A 19,688-nucleotide genomic window follows, 5' to 3' on the forward strand; every position below is an offset into this window, starting at 1 on the left:
GTCGACCACTTCCACCTGCTTACTCTTGCCTCTCCTTCTTTCCATTAAACGCTGTCCATGCACTAACACCAAGCATTTTGCTGACAAATGCACATGTTTTATTCACAGTATGTCCCAAGTCTCTATCTTGCCAGAACTGTAGCAATTAAAGATTGTTTCTCATTGCATTACGAGAAAAAAAACTCCACTTGTTTGCTTCTTAGTCAAGTCCCTTAGGTGTACAGCAGACATGTTCAACAAGGAAGATTGTCACCATGCTGGTATCTATGATGAAAGATCAAACTCATTTTACATAGCACCTACTTTGACACAGACGCATGAAAACTATAGCCCATGCTCATTGCATTGGCTGCGCCGCCTGTTGGCCAGGCCGCGAAGCGTGAGCGGGTCGTGTCTGCTGCTCTCCCTGTCCGTTTCAGCGCGCTGTTGTGATAAGCTTGTGTTTTGATATTACATAGTGTGGAGTATTGATTAGTCGCGAATATATTTAAATGTAAGTCTTCAGTGACGTAAAGGGTGGTACTTCTGCGTAGCTGGCTGCTCGAAAACTTTTAAAATTTTCCAGGAACATGTCCTTGTGTCCCCTCCGTGCCTTCGCTCGTCAGCGGTTTTTTCAGCAGCGCAGGGGACAAAGGACGTGACAAGTGCACAGACACGGCGCTGAACTTACAACAGGTTTATTGAGGTGATTTTCACTACTTAAGTACAGTGGCAACCAATCTCAAATGAAAAGACAGATACACAAAACAGATTGACGAAAATGACAATTCCTGAGCACAGGTCTACAGTGGCACAAGACCAGCTGCGCACGTTTTTCTATTCTCATCAAGGAAACGTAGTACTTTATCAGGCAGAGCTATTGAGGCAACGCTTACGCATTCATCTTTGAATTTATGGATTTCATGAGCTTCAATGATTTCACGAGTGATTTTGCCTCTACAGAGAATGGCTCTTCCTGAGAGCACACAGCTGCACATCTTCAGCTCATGGTGCACTTGAATGGCGGCGGTGGACCTCAGACGGCAGACAGGACTACGGAATTCTTATGGCAGTGCGCGCTGCCGCAGCTTCGAGCCATCACTAAGAAGATGCACAGTCCGGTCCACACCTATGGTGAAGTGTCCTTGCCGGAACAAGTACAAGGCGTCCTTAGACGAGGACCAAAGTTCGCCGTGGAACCCAGGCAATCGGCATCGGAACTTCTTGCGATGGTGAGACAAGTTTCCAGCCTAGCAGTGGCTCCTGAAGTGGACCGATGTGTTTCAGATGGAGTGTACATTTTGGCAAAGTGTAGACCTACCAGGTGTAGAATTCCAATCAAATTCACCGTTTCGTTTTTAAAGAACAACTCGCTGACCCTATTACAGGCTGGTAAAGAGGGAGGTTTTGCTGTGATGCCAAAAGCGCTCTACTTATCGAAAGCAGAAAATGCTATCAGTTCGACTTTCCGGCAGAGAAGCGATGTCACTCTAAGTAAAGTGAAAGCCCGATCACGGAAAATGTGTGCACAAATGAATTTGGAATCCCTAGCCAAGTGTATAGAGAAAAGCAAGGGGTCCTGCTTAAAGATATTCTTCACAGCCAAAACTCACAAGCTGGACTGCCCACTTCGAGCAATAGTCTCAGAGGATGGCACATGGCAAAAGTCTGTCGCGTTATTTTTTGCAAGACAAGCTGAACCTCTTAACCATTGACGACCCTTTTCAGGTGAAGAGTTCTAACCAAGTAATCGCTTTCTTGCAACAAAACCCAGCGAAAGGCTTTTCGGCCTGCTCTATCGATATAAAAGATTTATATTATTCCCTTCCGCAAAAGAAACTGCTGGCAAGCGTTGAAGAATGCATTGATTCCTTTGGTGTGGTAGCTTTCCAGAGTTCTGCAGGCATCAGCAATAGCAACTTCTTGGAACTCCTTACTTTTTGCTTTAACTCGACATTTTCCACCTGGAATGAATCTGGTTACCTCCAGAGCAATGGCGTCTGCATTGTTTCATGCATAGCTCCGATACTGGGCGACATTTATCTCGCGCACCATGACAAGCTCCTTGATAGTCAACTCGACGAAAGCGTGGCTCGTGTTTTTAGGTTTGTAGATGATTTTTTAGTTTTGATGACATGTGCAGTTACTGACGCAGGGGCCTCGGTCTCGAAAGTTTTATCAATTTTTCACACCTGTCTTGACCCTCTTGTTTTGACGCATGAAACGCCTTCTGAAGGAAAGTTACGTTTTTTAGATCTTGCCATGTTCCTCAAGAATAGCCATGTGTGCTGGCGTTACGAGCCACGATGCCAGAAGCCCCTCACGCCTTTCGCTTCTGCACATTCTAAGCTTGTAAAGCGCGGCATCGCAAAGTTGTGTTTAAGAAATGCCCTAGAAAAATCATGCCATCATGCGATGCAAGACAGCTATCAAAATCAGGTGGTACGCTTACAAGCAGCAGGATACCCTTCCGACCTTCTGATTGCAATATCAGAGAGCCTGCTAAGAGAAATCATTAATTCAGGCCGCAGAGATTCCACTGAAAGGCCCAAGGAAGAAAAAAGAAAGTATGTGGTTATTCCTTATCTACACCGCATTTCACATAATCTGAAAAGGGTGGGAGCGCGTGCCGATGTAAACGTTGTTTTTTCCGCGCCCGATAAGCTCTCCAAACTCTGCCATATTGTAAACAGCAGCAATGAAAGGACGGTTGGCTGCGATAAGAAACACCGAAAAGGTTTTGTACCATGTAGTAGCAATGTTGTGTACAGGTTTCTGCTTACGTGTGACAAGCACTACACGGGGCAAACTGGTCGTTGCCTCAACGACCGGCTGCGGGAACACAACAACAACGTGAGCGGCACCGCTTCCCGTCACCTTGGCATTCATTGCAGAGACTGCTCAGAGGAAAGAAAAAAGAACAAAAAACCACCGTGTTATCCTGTTTTCACTCAGTGTCGAGTGCTTTCAGATAATAGAACAAAAATCACTCGTGAAATCATTGAAGCTCATGAAATCCATAAATTCAAAGATGAATGCGTAAGCGTTGCCTCATTAGCTCTGTCTGATAAAGAACTACGTTTCCTTGATGAGAATAGAAAAACGTGCGCAGCTGGTCTTGTGCCACTGTAGACCTGTGCTCAGGAATTGTCATTTTCGTCAATCTGTTTTGTGTATCTGTCTTTTCATTTGAGATTGGTTGCCACTGTACTTAAGTAGTGAAAATCACCTCAATAAACCGGATGTAAGTTCAGCGCCGTGTCTGTGCACTTGTCACGTCCTTTGTCCCCCGCGCTGCTGAAAAAGCCATGTCACACCAACTTGCCCAAGCTTCTACAGTATCAGCGTCAGCGGTAGATCGTGGCTGCTCGACGAGAAAAATAAAAATTTGCGTCGTATTGAATTTGTGCGCTAGAGCGTTAAATGCGTTTCTTGTATTTCTATCTTCCCCCACATTCAGTGAACATTTCGATGCGTACTTGCTTCGTCATGGCTAGCAAGGTGCAAAACAGGCGCGCTGTTTGCAAATGTGACAGGTCGCCCACCTTTCGATGTAAGCGCTTTTAAAGGAAAAAGGGTCGATGCAAGAAGCAGAGCCGGGGGACGCGGAGGCAAGTTGTGAGTGGCTCACTGCTACTGTATGCTTCTAACAATGAGTTAGCTGTATCGAGAAGCAGGAGATGGCTGAAAAGAATGCACCACACAAGTAAGTTGTTTTTATCAAAGGCAGTGCCCGTATTGCAGTTTCCCGTTGCTGCCTTGTGTCTGTATGGATGTCGTCATACTCATGTCGGACATTTATAAGAATTGACGTTCCACTCCAACCTGCGTATAAGCACAAAAACTGATGCATGTGCTTGTATTAAAGGAATGCAGCTGCAGGTGTCCTTTGCCTGCTGACAGCGTGAAGGTTGAGGAGCCTCAGTTGTTTATTCGTTCTCAGCGAAGACAAAACAGCATGCCTAAAGAATTATTAAGCGAATAGTTAAAGCAAGTATTGTATTCTTTAGTGAGACAGGAAAGCAGTCCATAGAAAAAGCAGCTAGCTGAAAATTTGGAAGCACCCGCCATATGATTTAGTGGCTTTGGCGTTCGGCTGCTGATCTCAGGGTCGCGGGTTTGAGCCCGATCCTGCTGCAGTGGCAGTATTTCGACGGTGGCAAAACATAAAAACAATGGTGTGCTGTGCGACGTCAATGCACGTTGAAGAACCCCATGCGGTCTAAATTAATCCGGAGCCGTCCACTGTGGTGTTCTTCATAGCCCATGTGTTGCTTCAGGATGTTAAACCTGCGATACCACTTCCAAAGTTTGGAAGCCTGATAACTTGGTGATGTAAAGTCTTAATTTGCAGTGCAAGAGATGTTAGCGCTGGTTTACTATTGTGATGCATCCCAGAGCCGATGTGCTACATAGTTATGTTTTGTGAAACTCGTATGTGTTAATGAATATGAGGGCCGCTGGCAGAGTTTGCTCTGAATTTTTCATCATTATTCATGGCGTGGTGTGCACAATTGCTCCACTTTTCTGCTGAAACCGTTGGTGTCTTGTTTATGAGCAAAGCTTCAACCAAAGGAAGCCATAAATCTTTATGCTCATTCTTGGTATCATTATTAACTTGTACCCAGAGAAACTCCATAGGTTAAAGCTAAGGTGGCAGCCAGAGCTTGACGTTGCCAGCCCTCGCCACAGCGACACCTACATGGTATTTGACAACACACAGTTTGGGCAGCTTCATGATTTATGGGAGCCACATTGTTGGCATCATAGCGTTCCATTAGTGTTCTCTCTGTCAGCTACTGCTGAACTGCTTCTTTGTGTAAAACTGTTGTCGGCATTGCTTCGTCCAGATGTGAATGGCACAACTGCTTGTGTTTCGCTACGATGTTTCTCTTGTCTGCCTCTGGAGCACATGAGTGCAAACATCTCAAAATGATTGCCACCCGTATCTTCATAGCAGTCTTCACCCTTTCCGTTTTTCTGCAGGAAACATACAGGGAGCCGTTGATGGGCCTTTCTCACTGCTGATGTGCATCACAATGATGCGGTGGCCCTTCCCTGGCAGCCTGCTCCAGGCCATGGTTGTCCTGATCTTGGCACAAGCAGCACACGCTCGCTGTTCTGTCCTTACACCAACACTGCGCTTGCTGCCGTTGCACATATCTCATCCAGGTAAATAATTTTGGAACCTACCATCTTGTTCCTTAGGTAGCTTTGCTGCCTTGCGAAAGTGTCTTCTCTTTCAGTGGGCAGCTAGTGTAATTTTATTGCATGTTTTCTTCTGTCAAACGATGCGTTAGACATTAGAATACATGAATTAACGTGTGGTATTTTCCTACAAGCGCTAAATAATTTGATTGAATTTCTTCTCTCGTGCTGTTTCGGTTTCATTGACTGAATGACGACTGTAACGTCAAGTTTACGGTTTGTTCGCGTGATCTACTAGAAAAACTGTAATATAATCGCTGATATGTATATTCAATTGACTACGACATTTAATCCAGCATCTTCCAAAACATGGAATGACAAGCCGGTCAGTGATTATATTAAAGTTTGTCAAGGGATGATTTATTACACACGCTCACAGAGTCCCGCGTGCCGGAGTCCCCCAATAGTCATCCGCAGTTCGCGCACCTAATGCAACGCGCACCGAGCTCACACTTGAGCCCACTTCGACCACACCACTCGGATCACTCCCGCGCTGCCCGCGCACACCTCACGCACATTCCCGCCATAGCCAACCACGCATCCCCTCTCCCTCCAGTGTTGTCAGCCGTCCCTGTGTGTCCCCTGATGGCGCCACCCGCACTGGCCCTTACAAGTTTTTCCAATTGATCACGTGGCGAAAACATCAACTTGACGTCACAGTCGTCCTTCGGTCAACGAAACCGAAACAGCGTGAAGAAGAAATTCAATTATAAACTATTTAGCGGTCGTACACAAATACCACAGGGTGCTTCATGTATTCGAATGTCTACGATATCGTTTGAAAGAAGAAAACACGCAAGAAAAAATTTGGTGTCTATAGTCCTTAAAGGGGTGCAGACACAAAATTTTAAACGCAATGAACGGCATGAGAGTGAGAGAGAGAAAGACTTTATTGTGCAGAGGAATTCGGGCCTCCCAGGACCCCTGGGTCCCCGCACGACCACACCGCACTCAAACGTTCAGGCTAAAAGGTCCATGACGCTGGCCGCACAGGTGGCGACGATCTTCTGTCGTGCCTGATCTGTGGAGCGTAGTGAGGTCTCCCAGTCCTTCCATGTTTGGAGTGGCTCCGGCCTGCTGGGTGGAGGGGAAGCCGGACAGATCCCGAAGATATCAGTCAGGTTTGCCTTTTGAGCATTGCACACAGGGCAGGAAGGTGGTATGGGTCGGTAGTGGGAGAGGAGAGAGGGGTTAGTTACCGTACGATTTCTTTCATGGGCGTAAGAAGTTGCCATCTTGCAAGTGTCTGGCACATTCTTTGAGGGGAACATAAGTTATTGCTGTTTTTAATGCTGTCCGATGAGCCTCTCGCCATTTCCACCTACATTGGGCTGCCTCCGCGGCTCAGTGGTTATGGCGCTTCACTGCTGACCTGAAAGACGCGAGTTCGATCCCGGTCGCGGTGGTCGAATTTCGATGGAGGTGAAATTCTAGAGGCCCGTGTACCATTCGACGTCAGTGCACATTAAAGAACCCCAGGTGGTGGAAATTTTGCGGAGCCCTTCACTACAACGTCCCTCATAGCCTGAGTCGCTTTCGGAGGTTTAACCCCCATAAACGAAACTATTTCCACCCACATCGAGTGATGTCATGGTGCACTTGCTTTAATAATTGTGACGTCGCTGAACTCAGGTGTTGTTCACTTCAGCGCTGGCGCTGACTGAGACCAAAGGCTTTGTGTACAAAATGGCTTGTAATTAATTATTCACACTGTGCACTGGTGTTTTGCTCTTATTTTCATGATTGCTAGGCCCGTAGGCCTCTTTGAAGGCAAATAAACTGACACCGAAAAACTTTGTGTCTGGACCCCTTTAAAGCATATGCCATGCAGTTACCATCTAACATAGTGCTGGGAAAAGTTGTGCATCCATGACCTCAATGCCAGCTTTGGGAAGTGGTCATACAGGGTGCTACGCCGCTAATCTCCACTTCCTGGCCATTCTGTGCTGGGTGTCGACCACTTCCACCTGCTTACTCTTGCCTCTCCTTCTTTCCATTAAACGCTGTCCATGCACTAACACCAAGCATTTTGCTGACAAATGCACATGTTTTATTCACAGTATGTCCCAAGTCTCTATCTTGCCAGAACTGTAGCAATTAAAGATTGTTTCTCATTGCATTACGAGAAAAAAAACTCCACTTGTTTGCTTCTTAGTCAAGTCCCTTAGGTGTACAGCAGACATGTTCAACAAGGAAGATTGTCACCATGCTGGGATCTATGACGAAAGATCAAACTCATTTTACATAGCACCTACTTTGACATAGACGCATGAAAACTATAGCCCATGCTCATTGCATTGGCTGCGCCGCCTGTTGGCCAGGCCGCGAAGCGTGAGTGGGTCGTGTCTGCTGCTCTCCCTGTCCGTTTCAGCGCGCTGTTGTGATAAGCTTGTGTTTTGATATTACATAGTGTGGAGTATTGATTAGTCGCGAATATATTTAAATGTAAGTCTTCAGTGACGTAAAGGGTGGTAGTTCTGCGTAGCTGGCTGCTCGAAAACTTTTAAAATTTTCCAGGAACATGTCCTTGTATCCCCTCCGTGCCTTCGCTCGTCAGCGGTTTTTTCAGCAGCGCAGGGGACAAAGGACGTGACAAGTGCACAGACACGGCGCTGAACTTACAACAGGTTTATTGAGGTGATTTTCACTACTTAAATACAGTGGCAACCAATCTCAAATGAAAAGACAGATACACAAAACAGATTGACGAAAATGACAATTCCTGAGCACAGGTCTACAGTGGCACAAGACCAGCTGCGCACGTTTTTCTATTCTCATCAAGGAAACGTAGTACTTTATCAGGCAGAGCTATTGAGGCAACGCTTACGCATTCATCTTTGAATTTATGGATTTCATGAGCTTCAATGATTTCACGAGTGATTTTGCCTCTACAGAGAATGGCTCTTCCTGAGAGCACACAGCGGCACATCTTCAGCTCATGGTGCACTTGAATGGCGGCGGTGGACCTCAGACGGCAGACAGGACTACGGAATTCTTATGGCAGTGCGCGCTGCCGCAGCTTCGAGCCATCACTAAGAAGATGCACAGTCCGGTCCACACCTATGGTGAAGTGTCCTTGCCGGAACAAGTACAAGGCGTCCTTAGATGAGGACCAAAGTTCGCCGTGGAACCCAGGCAATCGGCATCGGAACTTCTTGCGATGGTGAGACAAGTTTCCAGCCTAGCAGTGGCTCCTGAAGTGGACCGATGTGTTTCAGATGGAGTGTACATTTTGGCAAAGTGTAGACCTACCAGGTGTAGAATTGCAATCAAATTCACCGTTTCGTTTTTAAAGAACAACTCGCTGACCCTATTACAGGCTGGTAAAGAGGGAGTTTTTGCTGTGATGCCAAAAGCGCTCTACTTATCGAAAGCAGAAAATGCTATCAGTTCGACTTTCCGGCAGAGAAGCGATGTCACTCTAAGTAAAGTGAAAGCCCGATCACGGAAAATGTGTGCACAAATGAATTTGGAATCCCTAGCCAAGTGTATAGAGAAAAGCAAGGGGTCCTGCTTAAAGATATTCTTCACAGCCAAAACTCACAAGCTGGACTGCCCACTTCGAGCAATAGTCTCCGAGGATGGCACATGGCAAAAGTCTGTCGCGTTATTTTTTGCAAGACAACCTGAACCTCTTAACCATTGACGACCCTTTTCAGGTGAAGAGTTCTAACCAAGTAATCGCTTTCTTGCAACAAAACCCAGCGAAATGCTTTTCGGCCTGCTCTATCGATATAAAAGATTTATATTATTCCCTTCCGCAAAAGAAACTGCTGGCAAGCGTTGAAGAATGCATTGATTCCTTTGGTGTGGTAGCTTTCCAGAGTTCTGCAGGCATCAGCAATAGCAACTTCTTGGAACTCCTTACTTTTTGCTTTAACTCGACATTTTCCACCTGGAATGAATCTGTTTACCTCCAGAGCAATGGCGTCTGCATTGTTTCATGCATAGCTCCGAGACTAGGCGACATTTATCTCGCGCACCATGACAAGCTCCTCTATAGTCAACTCGACGAAAGCGTGGCTCGTGTTTTTAGGTTTGTAGATGATTTTTTAGTTTTGATGAGATGTGCAGTTACTGACGCAGGGGCCTCGGTCTCGAAAGTTTTATCAATTTTTCACACCTGTCTTGACCCTCTTGTTTTGACGCATGAAACGCCTTCTGGAGGAAAGTTACGTTTTTTAGATCTTGCCATGTTCCTCAAGAATAGCCATGTGTGCTGGCGTTACGAGCCACGATGCCAGAAGCCCCTCACGCCTTTCGCTTCTGCACATTCTAAGCTTGTAAAGCGCGGCATCGCAAAGTTGTGTTTAAGAAATGCCCTAGAAAAATCATGCCATCATGCGATGCATGACAGCTATCAAAATCAGGTGGTACGCTTACAAGCAGCAGGATACCCTTCCGACCTTCTGATTGCAATATCAGAGAGCCTGCTAAGAGAAATCATTAATTCAGGCCGCAGAGATTCCACTGAAAGGCCCAAGGAAGAAAAAAGAAAGTATGTGGTTATTCCTTATCTACACCGCATTTCACATAATCTGAAAAGGGTGGGAGCGCGTGCCGATGTAAACGTTGTTTTTTCCGCGCCCGATAAGCTCTCCAAACTCTGCCATATTGTAAACAGCAGCAATGAAAGGACGGTTGGCTGCGATAAGAAACACCGAAAAGGTTTTGTACCATGTAGTAGCAATGTTGTGTACAGGTTTCTGCTTACGTGTGACAAGCACTACACGGGGCAAACTGGTCGTTGCCTCAACGACCGGCTGCGGGAACACAACAACAACGTGAGCGGCACCGCTTCCCGTCACCTTGGCATTCATTGCAGAGACTGCACAGAGGAAAGAAAAAAGAACAAAAAACCACCGTGTTATCCTGTTTTCACTCAGTGTCGAGTGCTGTCAGATAATAGAACAAAAATCACTCGTGAAATCATTGAAGCTCATGAAATCCATAAATTCAAAGATGAATGCGTAAGCGTTGCCTCATTAGCTCTGTCTGATAAAGAACTACGTTTCCTTGATGAGAATAGAAAAACGTGCGCAGCTGGTCTTGTGCCACTGTAGACCTGTGCTCAGGAATTGTCATTTTCGTCAATCTGTTTTGTGTATCTGTCTTTTCATTTGAGATTGGTTGCCACTGTACTTAAGTAGTGAAAATCACCTCAATAAACCGGATGTAAGTTCAGCGCCGTGTCTGTGCACTTGTCACGTCCTTTGTCCCCCGCGCTGCTGAAAAAACCATGTCACACCAACTTGCCCAAGCTTCTACAGTATCAGCGTCAGCGGTAGATCGTGGCTGCTCGACGAGAAAAATAAAAATTTGCGTCGTATTGAATTTGTGCGCTAGAGCGTTAAATGCGTTTCTTGTATTTCTATCTTCCCCCACATTCAGTGAACATTTCGATGCGTACTTGCTTCGTCATGGCTAGCAAGGTGCAAAACAGGCGCGCTGTTTGCAAATGTGACAGGTCGCCCACCTTTCGATGTAAGCGCTTTTAAAGGAAAAAGGGTCGATGCAAGAAGCAGAGCCGGGGGACGCGGAGGCAAGTTGTGAGTGGCTCACTGCTACTGTATGCTTCTAACAATGAGTTAGCTGTATCGAGAAGCAGGAGATGGCTGAAAAGAATGCACCACACAAGTAAGTTGTTTTTATCAAAGGCAGTGCCCGTATTGCAGTTTCCCGTTGCTGCCTTGTGTCTGTATGGATGTCGTCACACTCATGTCGGACATATATAAGAATTGACGTTCCACTCCAACCTGCGTATAAGCACAAAAACTGATGCATGTGCTTTTAAAGGAATGCAGCTGCAGGTGTCCTTTGCCTGCTGACAGCGTGAAGGTTGAGGAGCCTCAGTTGTTTATTCGTTCTCAGCGAAGACAAAACAGCATGCCTAAAGAATTATTAAGCGAATAGTTAAAGCAAGTATTGTGTTCTTTAGTGAGACAGGAAAGCAGTCCATAGAAAAAGCAGCTAGATGAAAATTTGGAAGCACCCGCCATATGATTTAGTGGCTTTGGCGTTCGGCTGCTGATCTCAGGGTCGCGGGTTTGAGCCCGATCCTGCTGCAGTGGCAATATTTCGACGGTGGCAAAACATAAAAACAATGGTGTGCTGTGCGACGTCAATGCACGTTGAAGAACCCCATACGGTCTAAATTAATCCGGAGCCGTCCACTGTGGTGTTCTTCATAGCCCATGTGTTGCTTCAGGATGTTAAACCTGGGATACCACTTCCAAAGTTTGGAAGCCTGATAACTTGGTGATGTAAAGTCTTAATTTGCAGTGCAAGAGATGTTAGCGCTGGTTTACTATTGTGATGCATCCCAGAGCCGATGTGCTACATAGTTATGTTTTGTGAAACTCGTATGTGTTAATGAATATGAGGGCCGCTGGCAGAGTTTGCTCTGAATTTTTCATCATTATTCATGGCGTGGTGTGCACAATTGCTCCACTTTTCTGCTGAAACCGTTGGTGTCTTGTTTATGAGCAAAGCTTCAACCAAAGGAAGCCATAAATCTTTATGCTCATTCTTGGTATCATTATTAACTTGTACCCAGAGAAACTCCATAGGTTAAAGCTAAGGGGGGAGCCAGAGCTTGACGCTGCCAGCCCTCGCCACAGCGACACCTACATGGTATTTGACAACACACAGTTTGGGCAGCTTCATGATTTATGGGAGCCACATTGTTGGCATCATAGCGTTCCATTAGTGTTCTCTCTGTCAGCTACTGCTGAACTGCTTCTTTGTGTAAAACTGTTGTCGGCATTGCTTCGTCCAGATGTGAATGGCACAACTGCTTGTGTTTCGCTACGATGTTTCTCTTGTCTGCCTCTGGAGCACATGAGTGCAAACATCTCAAAATGGTTGCCACCCGTATCTTCATAGCAGTCTTCACCCTTTCCGTTTTTCTGCAGGAAACATACAGGGAGCCGTTGATGGGCCTTTCTCACTGCTGATGTGCATCACAATGATGCGGTGGCTCTTCCCTGGCAGCCTGCTCCAGGCCATGGTTGTCCTGATCTTGGCACAAGCAGCACACGCTCGCTGTTCTGTCCTTACACCAACACTGCGCTTGCTGCCGTTGCACATATCTCATCCAGGTAAATAATTTTGGAACCTACCATCTTGTTTCTTAGGTAGCTTTGCTGCCTTGCGAAAGTGTCTTCTCTTTCAGTGGGCAGCTAGTGTAATTTTATTGCATGTTTTCTTCTGTCAAACGATGCGTTAGACATTAGAATACATGAATTACCGTGTGGTATTTTCCTACAAGCGCTAAATAATTTGATTGAATTTCTTCTCTCGTGCTGTTTCGGTTTCATTGACTGAATGACGACTGTGACGTCAAGTTGACGGTTTGTTCGCGTGATCTACTAGAAAAACTGTAATATAATCGCTGATATGTATATTCAATTGACTACGACATTTAATCCAGCATCTTCCAAAACATGGAATGACAAGCCGGTCAGTGATTATATTAAAGTTTGTCAAGGGATGATTTATTACACACGCTCACAGAGTCCCGCGTGCCGGAGTCCCCCAATAGTCATCCGCAGTTCGCGCACCTAATGCAACGCGCACCGAGCTCACACTTGAGCCCACTTCGACCACACCACTCGGATCACTCCCGCGCTGCCCGCGCACACCTCACGCACATTCCCGCCATAGCCAACCACGCATCCCCTCTCCCTCCAGTGTTGTCAGCCGTCCCTGTGTGTCCCCTGATGGCGCCACCCGCACTGGCCCTTACAAGTTTTTCCAATTGATCACGTGGCAAAAACATCAACTTGACGTCACAGTCGTCCTTCGGTCGACGAAACCGAAACAGCGTGAAGAAGAAATTCAATTATAAACTATTTAGCGGTCGTACACAAATACCACAGGGTGCTTCATGTATACGAATGTCTACGATATCGTTTGAAAGAAGAAAACACGCAAGAAAAAATTTGGTGTCTATAGTCCTTAAAGGGGTGCAGACACAAAATTTTAAACGCAATGAACGGCATGAGAGTGAGAGAGAGAAAGACTTTATTGTGCAGAGGAATTCGGGCCTCCCAGGACCCCTGGGTCCCCGCACGACCACACCGCACTCAAACGTTCAGGCTAAAAGGTCCATGACGCTGGCCGCACAGGTGGCGACGATCTTCTGTCGTGCCTGATCTGTGGAGCGTAGTGAGGTCTCCCAGTCCTCCCATGTTTGGAGTGGCTCCGGCCTGCTGGGTGGAGGGGAAGCCGGACAGATCCCGAAGATATCAGTCAGGTTTGCCTTTTGAGCATTGCACACAGGGCAGGAAGGTGGTATGGGTCGGTAGTGGGAGAGGAGAGAGGGGTTAGTTACCGTACGATTTCTTTCATGGGCGTAAGAAGTTGCCATCTTGCAAGTGTCTGGCACATTCTTTGAGGGGAACATAAGTTATTGCTGTTTTTAATGCTGTCCGATGAGCCTCTCGCCATTTCCACCTACATTAGGCTGCCTCCGCGGCTCAGTGGTTATGGCGCTTCACTGCTGACCTGAAAGACGCGAGTTCGATCCCGGTCGCGGTGGTCGAATTTCGATGGAGGTGAAATTCTAGAGGCCCGTGTACCATTCGACGTCAGTGCACATTAAAGAACCCCAGGTGGTGGAAATTTTGCGGAGCCCTTCACTACAACGTCCCTCATAGCCTGAGTCGCTTTCGGACGTTTAACCCCCGTAAACGAAACTATTTCCACCCACATCGAGTGATGTCATGGTGCACTTGCTTTAATTATTGTGACGTCGCTGAACTCAGGTGTTGTTCACTTCAGCGTTGGCGCTGACTGAGACCAAAGGCTTTGTGTACTAAATGGCTTGTAATTAATTATTCACACTGTGCACTGGTGTTTTGCTCTTATTTTCATGATTGCTAGGCCCGTAGGCCTCTTTGAAGGCAAATAAACTGACACCGAAAAACATTGTGTCTGGACCCCTTTAAAGCATATGCCATGCAGTTACCATCTAACATAGTGCTGGGAAATGTTGTGCATCCATGACCTCAATGCCAGCTTTGGGAAGTTGTCATACAGGGTGCTACGCCGCTAATCTCCACTTCCTGGCCATTCTGTGCTGGGTGTCGACCACTTCCGCCTGCTTACTCTTGCCTCTCCTTCTTTCCATTAAACGCTGTCCATGCACTAACACCAAGCATTTTGCTGACAAATGCACATGTTTTATTCACAGTATGTCCCAAGTCTCTATCTTGCCAGAACTGTAGCAATTAAAGATTGTTTCTCATTGCATTACGAGAAAAAAAACTCCACTTGTTTGCTTCTTAGTCAAGTCCCTTAGGTGTACAGCAGACATGTTCAACAAGGAAGATTGTCACCATGCTGGGATCTATGATGAAAGATCAAACGCATTTTACATAGCACCTACTTTGACACAGACGCATGAAAACTATAGCCCATGCTCATTGCATTGGCTGCGCCGCCTGTTGGCCAGGCCGCGAAGCGTGAGCGGGTCGTGTCTGCTGCTCTCCCTGTCCGTTTCAGCGCGCTGTTGTGATAAGCTTGTGTTTTGATATTACATAGTGTGGAGTATTGATTAGTCGCGAATATATTTAAATGTAAGTCTTCAGTGACGTAAAGGGTCGTACTTCTGCGTAGCTGGCTGCTCGAAAACTTTTAAAATTTTCCAGGAACATGTCCTTGTGTCCCCTCCGTGCCTTCGCTCGTCAGCGGTTTTTTCAGCAGCGCAGGGGACAAAGGACGTGACAAGTGCACAGACACGGCGCTGAACTTACAACAGGTTTATTGAGGTGATTTTCACTACTTAAATACAGTGGCAACCAATCTCAAATGAAAAGACAGATACACAAAAAAGATTGACGAAAATGACAATTCCTGAGCACAGGTCTACAGTGGCACAAGACCAGCTGCGCACGTTTTTCTATTCTCATCAAGGAAACGTAGTACTTTATCAGGCAGAGCTATTGAGGCAATGCTTACGCATTCATCTTTGAATTTATGGATTTCATGAGCTTCAATGATTTCACGAGTGATTTTGCCTCTACAGAGAATGGCTCTTCCTGAGAGCACACAGCTGCACATCTTCAGCTCATGGTGCACTTGAATGGCGGCGGTGGACCTCAGACGGCAGACAGGACTACGGAATTCTTATGGCAGTGCGCGCTGCCGCAGCTTCGAGCCATCACTAAGAAGATGCACAGTCCGGTCCACACCTATGGTGAAGTGTCCTTGCCGGAACATGTACAAGGCGTCCTTAGACGAGGACCAAAGTTCGCCGTGGAACCCAGGCAATCGGCATCGGAACTTCTTGCGATGGTGAGACAAGTTTCCAGCATAGCAGTGGCTCCTGAAGTGGACCGATGTGTTTCAGATGGAGTGTACATTTTGGCAAAGTGTAGACCTACCAGGTGTAGAATTCCAATCAAATTCACCGTTTCGTTTTTAAAGAACAACTCGCTGACCCTATTACAGGCTGGTAAAGAGGGAGGTTTTGCTGTGATGCCAAAAGCGCTCTACTTATCGAAAACAGAAAATGCTATCAGTTCGACTTTCCGGCAGAGAAGCGATGTCACTCTAAGTAAAGTGAAAGCCCGATCACGGAAAATGTGTGCACAAATGAATTTGGAATCCCTAGCCAAGTGTATAGAGAAAAGCAAGGGGTCCTGCTTAAAGATATTCTTCACAGCCAAAACTCACAAGCTGGACTGCCCACTTCGAGCAATAGTCTCCGAGGATGGCACATGGCAAAAGTCTGTCGCGTTATTTTTTGCAAGACAAGCTGAACCTCTTAACCATTGACGACCCTTTTCAGGTGAAGAGTTCTAACCAAGTAATCGCTTTCTTGCAACAAAACCCAGCGAAAGGCTTTTCGGCCTGCTCTATCGATATAAAAGATTTATATTATTCCCTTCCGCAAAAGAAACTGCTGGCAAGCGTTGAAGAATGCATTGATTCCTTTGGTGTGGTAGCTTTCCAGAGTTCTGCAGGCATCAGCAATAGCAACTTCTTGGAACTCCTTACTTTTTGCTTTAACTCGACATTTTCCATCTGGAATGAATCTGTTTACCTCCAGAGCAATGGCGTCTGCATTGTTTCATGCATAGCTCCGATACTGGGCGACATTTATCTCGCGCACCATGACAAGCTCCTTGATAGTCAACTCGACGAAAGCGTGGCTCGTGTTTTTAGGTTTGTAGATGATTTTTTAGTTTTGATGACATGTGCAGTTACTGACGCAGGGGCCTCCGTCTCGAAAGTTTTATCAATTTTTCACACCTGTCTTGACCCTCTTGTTTTGACGCATGAAACGCCTTCTGAAGGAAAGTTACGTTTTTTAGATCTTGCCATGTTCCTCAAGAATAGCCATGTGTGCTGGCGTTACGAGCCACGATGCCAGAAGCCCCTCACGCTTTTCGCTTCTGCACATTCTAAGCTTGTAAAGCGCGGCATCGCAAAGTTGTGTTTAAGAAATGCCCTAGAAAGATCATGCCATCATGCGATGCAAGACAGCTATCAAAATCAGGTGGTACGCTTACAAGCAGCAGGATACCCTTCCGACCTTCTCATTGCAATATCAGAGAGCCTGCTAAGAGAAATCATTAATTCAGGCCGCAGAGATTCCACTGAAAGGCCCAAGGAAGAAAAAAGAAAGTATGTGGTTATTCCTTATCTACACCGCATTTCACATAATCTGAAAAGGGTGGGAGCGCGTGCCGATGTAAACGTTGTTTTTTCCGCGCCCGATAAGCTCTCCAAACTCTGCCATATTGTAAACAGCAGCAATGAAAGGACGGTTGGCTGCGATAAGAAACACCGAAAAGGTTTTGTACCATGTAGTAGCAATGTTGTGTACAGGTTTGTGCTTACGTGTGACAAGCACTACACGGGGCAAACTGGTCGTTGCCTCAACGACCGGCTGCGAAAACACAACAACAACGTGAGCGGCACCGCTTCCCGTCACCTTGGCATTCATTGCAGAGACTGCACAGAGGAAAGAAAAAAGAACAAAAAACCACCGTGTTATCCTGTTTTCACTCAGTGTCGAGTGCTGTCAGATAATAGAACAAAAATCACTCGTGAAATCATTGAAGCTCATGAAATCCATAAATTCAAAGATGAATGCGTAAGCGTTGCCTCATTAGCTCTGTCTGATAAAGAACTACGTTTCCTTGATGAGAATAGAAAAACGTGCGCAGCTGGTCTTGTGCCACTGTAGACCTGTGCTCAGGAATTGTCATTTTCGTCAATCTGTTTTGTGTATCTGTCTTTTCATTTGAGATTGGTTGCCACTGTACTTAAGTAGTGAAAATCACCTCAATAAACCGGATGTAAGTTCAGCGCCGTGTCTGTGCACTTGTCACGTCCTTTGTCCCCCGCGCTGCTGAAAAAACCATGTCACACCAACTTGCCCAAGCTTCTACAGTATCAGCGTCAGCGGTAGATCGTGGCTGCTCGACGAGAAAAATAAAAATTTGCGTCGTATTGAATTTGTGCGCTAGAGCGTTAAATGCGTTTCTTGTATTTCTATCTTCCCCCACATTCAGTGAACATTTCGATGCGTACTTGCTTCGTCATGGCTAGCAAGGTGCAAAACAGGCGCGCTGTTTGCAAATGTGACAGGTCGCCCACCTTTCGATGTAAGCGCTTTTAAAGGAAAAAGGGTCGATGCAAGAAGCAGAGCCGGGGGACGCGGAGGCAAGTTGTGAGTGGCTCACTGCTACTGTATGCTTCTAACAATGAGTTAGCTGTATCGAGAAGCAGGAGATGGCTGAAAAGAATGCACCACACAAGTAAGTTGTTTTTATCAAAGGCAGTGCCCGTATTGCAGTTTCCCGTTGCTGCCTTGTGTCTGTGTGGATGTCGTCATACTCATGTCGGACATTTATAAGAATTGACGTTCCACTCCAACCTGCGTATAAGCACAAAAACTGATGCATGTGCTTGTATTAAAGGAATGCAGCTGCAGGTGTCCTTTGCCTGCTGACAGCGTGAAGGTTGAGGAGCCTCAGTTGTTTATTCGTTCTCAGCGAAGACAAAACAGCATGCCTAAAGAATTATTAAGCGAATAGTTAAAGCAAGTATTGTATTCTTTAGTGAGACAGGAAAGCAGTCCATAGAAAAAGCAGCTAGCTGAAAATTTGGAAGCACCCGCCATATGATTTAGTGGCTTTGGCGTTCGGCTGCTGATCTCAGGGTCGCGGGTTTGAGCCCGATCCTGCTGCAGTGGCAGTATTTCGACGGTGGCAAAACATAAAAACAATGGTGTGCTGTGCGACGTCAATGCACGTTGAAGAACCCCATACGGTCTAAATTAATCCGGAGCCGTCCACTGTGGTGTTCTTCATAGCCCATGTGTTGCTTCAGGATGTTAAACCTGGGATACCACTTCCAAAGTTTGGAAGCCTGATAACTTGGTGATGTAAAGTCTTAATTTGCAGTGCAAGAGATGTTAGCGCTGGTTTACTATTGTGATGCATCCCAGAGCCGATGTGCTACATAGTTATGTTTTGTGAAACTCGTATGTGTTAATGAATATGAGGGCCGCTGGCAGAGTTTGCTCTGAATTTTTCATCATTATTCATGGCGTGGTGTGCACAATTGCTCCACTTTTCTGCTGAAACCGTTGGTGTCTTGTTTATGAGCAAAGCTTCAACCAAAGGAAGCCATAAATCTTTATGCTCATTCTTGGTATCATTATTAACTTGTACCCAGAGAAACTCCATAGGTTAAAGCTAAGGTGGGAGCCAGAGCTTGACGTTGCCAGCCCTCGCCACAGCGACACCTACATGGTATTTGACAACACACAGTTTGGGCAGCTTCATGATTTATGGGAGCCACATTGTTGGCATCATAGCGTTCCATTAGTGTTCTCTCTGTCAGCTACTGCTGAACTGCTTCTTTGTGTAAAACTGTTGTCGGCATTGCTTCGTCCAGATGTGAATGGCACAACTGCTTGTGTTTCGCTACGATGTTTCTCTTGTCTGCCTCTGGAGCACATGAGTGCAAACATCTCAAAATGGTTGCCACCCGTATCTTCATAGCAGTCTTCACCCTTTCCGTTTTTCTGCAGGAAACATACAGGGAGCCATTGATGGGCCTTTCTCACTGCTGATGTGCATCACAATGATGCGGTGGCCCTTCCCTGGCAGCCTGCTCCAGGCCATGGTTGTCCTGATCTTGGCACAAGCAGCACACGCTCGCTGTTCTGTCCTTACACCAACACTGCGCTTGCTGCCGTTGCACATATCTCATCCAGGTAAATAATTTTGGAACCTACCATCTTGTTCCTTAGGTAGCTTTGCTGCCTTGCGAAAGTGTCTTCTCTTTCAGTGGGCAGCTAGTGTAATTTTATTGCATGTTTTCTTCTGTCAAACGATGCGTTAGACATTAGAATACATGAATTACCGTGTGGTATTTTCCTACAAGCGCTAAATAATTTGATTGAATTTCTTCTCTCGTGCTGTTTCGGTTTCATTGACTGAATGACGACTGTGACGTCAAGTTGACGGTTTGTTCGC

At 46.2% G+C, this 19,688-nt stretch overlaps 1 protein-coding gene across 1 annotated transcript in view; it reads left to right on the top strand.

The window, feature by feature from the left end:
- LOC144115296 (uncharacterized) overlaps positions 1-19,422 on the top strand; it is a 396,380-nt gene extending 376,958 nt beyond the window's left edge. Inside the window, exon 6 of the transcript XR_013311339.1 lies at positions 19,241-19,422. The gene's annotated coding sequence lies outside the window, so the exon portion shown is untranslated. The remainder of the gene's footprint in view (positions 1-19,240) is intronic.
- Positions 19,423-19,688: the final 266 nt, after the last annotated feature.

This window comes from Amblyomma americanum, chromosome 1, assembly GCF_052857255.1.
Source record: "Amblyomma americanum isolate KBUSLIRL-KWMA chromosome 1, ASM5285725v1, whole genome shotgun sequence".
Classification (NCBI taxonomy): Eukaryota; Metazoa; Arthropoda; class Arachnida; order Ixodida; family Ixodidae; genus Amblyomma; species Amblyomma americanum.